Source organism: Lissotriton helveticus, chromosome 9 (assembly GCF_964261635.1).
Source record: "Lissotriton helveticus chromosome 9, aLisHel1.1, whole genome shotgun sequence".
In the NCBI taxonomy this organism is placed as follows: Eukaryota; Metazoa; Chordata; class Amphibia; order Caudata; family Salamandridae; genus Lissotriton; species Lissotriton helveticus.
Window position 1 is genome coordinate 1,214,321,416 of NC_136070.1, and position 6,000 is coordinate 1,214,327,415.

Below are 6,000 nucleotides of genomic sequence, written 5' to 3' on the forward strand. Positions count from 1 at the left end.
TAAAGATACAACCAAGCAAACTCAGCAGCACATGAGATGTGCACCAATATGCACAAACACACAGCCGACCCATAAGAATAAGGAAGATAAAAAAATACACACAGCAGAACACACCAAAATCTATACAAAGACACACATTCGTTCTTTAATGTGTTTACGCATATGACGCAATATTCACTTCTTCGTGACTAGAATTAGTTTGTAACTGACATCCTGTAAGTATAACTGAGTGTGTATGTGTTTCTCTCACACGAGTGTGCACCAGGCAGCTACAAAACGTAAATATCCACAGAACAATATAATCAATCAAGTATCTATAAATATACGGTATGTGCATTTGCAGAGGACTTTATTCGTATGGCCCCTTAACGTTGCTACACAGGTGCATTCAAACACACAATCAGATATTGTCCTAAAATGGGCTTTTTTACTGGATTGCGAGACCTCCAGTGGCAAATTATTATTTTGCCTGGGGGTTGGAGCATCTTTGCACTGCTCCTTCATGGTCCTTTCCAGAACAGCATCTAGTCACCGTAGGGTGAGGTGAAAAGCTCTTAAGCCTACTCTAAGGCACCCTATGCTAGACGAGCATTGTAGGAAACCGACTATTTCGGGTAGGCTAAGGCTGACGCCAAAGCCAGGCCGAAACCACCATTCCAGTCAGGGCAAGGAAGTCGCACGCCAAGATAACCCCTGCTCACCCTCTAGGTAGCTTGGCACGAGCAGTCTAGGCTAAACTCGGAGGCGATGTGTAAAGCATTTGCGTCAGCGGACAACAGCAACAACATACTAGGTACACCACAAAAGAGACTCCACACAAGGTTATATTAAAATAACTTTTGTATTGTCAAAACATATCAGATAGAAATTACACATGGACATTGTGCCAACTGGCACAGCAATATTCACAAGGGATTATTTACAAGACAGGGCCACATGGGCCACTGTCTGAATAAACACTTTGCAGATATAGAAATACTTGTCAGTAATTAGAATAAGAGTATAGAAACTTCACTGTAACACAAAGTAACAGTTATAGATCACATCCAGTAACTACTGGGAACAGGTAAGTACCACCTACGCAACCCTAAACCCCTTAAGAGACTGTCACGCAGGGGACCAGGACCTCACTAGGACCACCTGTACTAAGAAGAACAACCCCCTAAGTATCACACAGCATTTAGGGGTCTAAGAAAGAACACATTACCCATGATGTATGAAACACATTCAGAGGAGTAGTAAAGGAAAACCACCTAAGTAGCACACAGCGTTTTAGGGGTCTAAGAAAGGACACATTACCCATGATGCATAAATATACATTCAGAGGAGTAGTAAAGAGAAACACATAATGTATAAACCTACACATTCAGCGGTGTTAAGAATAAAGCACATGATGCAATAAAATTACATTCAGAGGTACCAGAATAATACAGTAGCGCAATAGTCACATGATGTCTAAAAGCATTCAGAGGTGCAGGAATAAGACATGATGCAAGAAATCACATTCAGAGGTGCAAGAACCATACAATTGCGCAAAACCTACATAAGCCACCCTCTGTGGCAGTCCCTAGGCCAACTGGCCTCGTTGGGGCTAGAACGCCCTGAGTCTCAATGTCAGGGGCCTAAACGATGCAGGGGCCCACTACTTGCTGGGCCCCTGGGAACACTCACAAGGGCCTAAACGCTGCAGCTGGCACTAAGTGCTGCGCAGCTGGGAAGGCCTGGCACCACGGTGCCCTCGCTGTCCCACACAGGGACTCTCTCCTGAAATTGCGCCTAAACGGTGCAGCTGCCCACTAACTGCTGGCCAGCTGGGAGCTTCATACTGTGACAGGGTCCTTACTGACCCTCAGGTGCAAACTGCGCCCACGCTGGAGCCACACAGGCTCTACAAACACCTACGCCCCTGTTGGAGCCACACAGGCTCTGGCATGACACTGCGCAACGTTGGAGCCACCCAGGCTCTGCCACCACACTGCGCCGAACGCGGGAGCCTTCTGGGGCTCTTAAGCAACCATGGTGCTTTCACTGGCACCAGCACTACACAAGCCCAGGAGGGGACGGGCATCGACAGTATGCCCCGAGGTGTCCCACTCGGGGGGCTCAGAATTCCGACATGCCCCCTGCGCCTCCTGGGGCTCTCAAAATAAAATATGGGCGTTGGAGCCTCAGGCTCCGTTGAAACCTGGGGGCGGCCCACTGTCAGCTGGGGCCGCCCTACCTCTACTCCCGCCCAGGTGCCGCTCTCCGGCACCAACAGCAGCTGCACGGAGCCCTCCCCAGCCCTTCCGACTCACCGGGCTTTCTTGGGCGGGCTCCTCCGGGCGGCGGCTTCTCTGCTGGGCGGCGGCTCACTCTCGCCGCCTGCGGTGGGGGCCGGCACCGACCATGTGCCTCGCGCCCCCTCCGCTCTGCTCACTCGGGGCTCCCTCAGCACACGGGAGCCCCAGCAGCCATTCCTCGGCCCGCCTTCCAAGCGCAGCAGCTCCGGTCTCCCTCTCCTCACGGGAGACCGGACGGGCCCACCATGGCTTCCCCCCAGCCGGGGGAGGCGAGAATGACGTCCTCCTCACTTCTCCCGGGTCTCCCTGCCGAGGTGCACCTCCATCATGGCTCTCGGCGGCTCCTCCACTCACCGGGGCACGGTCAGATGCCTCCCAGCTCCCGCCACAGCTTCTCAGGAGCGGCCACTTGCTTCGGGGGCTGGGCCAATCCCAGCGCAGCCCTGCGGCGCCTCCGCTGACATCAGCGCTTCCTGGGCCAATCAGGACGCGACTTCCTCGTCGAGCCCTCCGCTAAGGCCCAATCCGTGCGCGGCTTTCCCGGATCAGCCGCCAATCAGCAGGCAGTCCCTTCGGTGCAATCTTCGTGGCTTAGGAGCTGCGGCGGTGATATCCCAGGCAGATGCAATCCCCGGGTCGCGGCAATCATGGCGTGAGCAGCCGAAGTTAAGTAAAACTAAGAAATAAGCGAGGTGGGCACTCGCTAGGGCAAATAAAGCGCTCCCAGCGCTAATGGCCAGAATAAGCGCTCCCCAGCGCTAAAGCCCCTCTCCAAGTCCAGGATCATCCAGAGATGGAGCAAGCAGCTCCTAAGACCCAGGGAAAGGTCCATCAGGTGCCCAGGGGCTGGGCAGAGCCCAGGGATCCCCTGAGCCCAAGCAGCAGCAGCCCCTGGCAGATTCAAGTTGAAAACGCGAACAAATTGGAAGGGAACACAGCCACTTCTTATACACAGAAAAAGCTTTGAAGTCTTTTGAAGTCTTGAGCCCCTAAGCCCTGGGTGTGTCTGGTTTCCTTCTCCTGTCAGCCTCAGGTCAGAGGTGACAGTGGGCCATCAGAAGGGAGAGCCATCAGGGGTGGGCCGACAGGCACAGCCTGGTTCCACCAGACGCTCTTTCCTCCCCTCCCTAACAGCAGATGGGGGCCTTTCATCTATGGCTGACTCAGACCCCCTCCTCCGGGGCCCTGCAGACCCCGTCCTACTCACCAGACAGTCCATCTACCAGCAGGCCCAGGCATGCCTGGGCCAGGCCCATCAGCCAATCACGTGCCAGCAGACTCACTACACAATTATGCCAACTTCTAAAAGTAGCGCTTCTAGACTAGACACAGCCATGCCGCATACACCATTCTGCAGCATTCCTTCTCACGAGTTCACACATATCAAACTCGACCCTGCACTCCCCATGCATCAGGAATCTACCATGGGCATACATATTCCCCATTCATTCCTATGGGAGGGCAGGTCACTCACCATCCATACACAGAGAGCACACGCACTTTACACTGTACCACAGTGAAAAAGTGCGCAGAGGCCTAAAATCACCAATCCAGGTTCCAAAAACAGGCTAGGAAAAAGCAAAAAAGTCTCGGGGTGAACCTGCCCAAAGGACCGGGTCCAACACATCCCCCTTCCAGCCAAAACGCAAGGTAGACCAATCACTACACTGATGGGCTTCACTGCTTTGGGCGACAAAACGCGGGACACGGGCCTGCACGGCAGGGCCACCTTCCAATTTTTCGCCACTCTGAACCCACATAGATTTCCCTCAACAAAAGCTCTCTGACACAACTAGGATACCCCACTGGTACCCACTAGTCATCCACAGCCAGGACCAGGCCCTAGGCCATCCAAATATCACAGGTCCTAACCAATCCACAGAGTGGGGGCAGTAGCCCCTGGCACACAATAGCCAATCTCCACTCTCTCTCTCAGGGTAGCTACACTACCACTGATCTAACAACCTTGGGACCACACCCTCAGGTTGACCAGAGGTCACGGCAAGAATGCCCCATCCTACCTCTACCCCACCAATGTTAGAACTAGGGGTCTCTAGTTGGCAGAGGTAAGTACCTTAGACCAGGTAGGAACCCTTGCTCCCAGTCACGATGAAGGAATAACCCTCACAGGGAAGCACTCACCAGAACACAACTCTCCTACCAGATCAGGACCTCACTCCATCACTTGTCTACCAGCTGGAAACTATTTCACTTCTGAGGTACAAAGCACACAGCACAGTCCCTCTTCAAGCAGGTGGGGGGACACAGCACACAGCAAAGCCCCCTTTCCTCTACCTTGGTGGAAACAACAAACTGCAAGTGGGCCCCAGAACACACAGCAAGGGCAGCCCCCTCAGTCTCTTCAGCTGATTCACTTTGGTTGAGTTCCTCTTGACCTAGAAGTTTCCTAATCTCCCAACCTAGGATCTACACCCTCAAGTTGCACCGGGGTCAGAAGTACACCGTCCTTCTGCACCCCCTTCCAGTTCCATGATCACAGGCACAGTATGTCTCAGGCTAGACAGAGCACACGCCAGCGGCGTATCAGCGACACACTCTCCTCCCGTACTCCCTATCACAGGGTGATTCTCAGTATGTTCCCGGCTAGACAAAGCACACGCCAGCGGCGTATCAGCAACACACTTTCCTCCCACCGGGGTCAGAAGTAAGGACACCGTCCCTCTGCACCCCCTCCAGAGTTCTGCACCCTCCCACCTTGGAGCGGTACCCCTGGAAGCCAACAACCGGTCAGGACACTTATTACCGATGCCCTTCCCTCCAGGTCAGGCTGAACCTGAACTTGGCCTCCCCCCTCCTCGGGGAACGACCTCCAGAGGCCCCCAAAAAAAAATGGTCAAGCACTCTAGACGGTCAAATGCTCAGCGAACCAGGACTTCTGCACCCTCCACTTAGGAGCGGTACTGCCCAACACCAGGACCGCCGGAGTTCTGATTACAGACACTCCCCGTCCTCTAAACACAGGAAGATTTTCCTCAAATGACTTGTAAGTACAGCCTAGGTCCCCTGACCTGGCGCTCCCTTTGGGAACTCTCCGGGCCCTGAGACAGGGTTTCGGGCCACCGTGGGACACACCGTCCCACACTCACTCCGCCTCCACTGAGACAGGACGCGAGCCCCTACACCCCTACCATCCTACTGGGACCTAGCTGGGCTACACATGAACCTCTTCACCTACACAGGATCATCAGATACACAAGCCACTACTATTAGAATCACTCCCTAATGTCTCTGTAAGACATCCAGCGCACCGCCAGACATCCACCTTCTTGCCCAATGCCTCTGCAGGACGTCCTGCACACCACCAGAGGTACACCTCACGTGCAAGCTCCTTAAAAAAAAAACTCACACGAACTCCTCCAGTTCAAGACACCACTCATCCACACACTCCCCCTCCAGACTGGTGAGACAGTTCCTCACTGCCTCTGACTCTCAACCTGTCACCCTCTTACTGAGCACCAGGCACCATACTCTGGGAACTGGGAATGGGATTACACGCACTGGACACATTTAAGCTGCCACCACTGGATCCTACCATACGGGGGAATCCAGACACACACACTACACTCAGGGAATAACCACCCTCCTGAGCAAGCAATTTCTCCTCCACCCTCCCTCTCTTCCATCTACCCACACAGGGACAGGAATAGGAGTTGGACACTGGACCCAGCAAGGGATTCCTAATCTATGGGAACCTCCC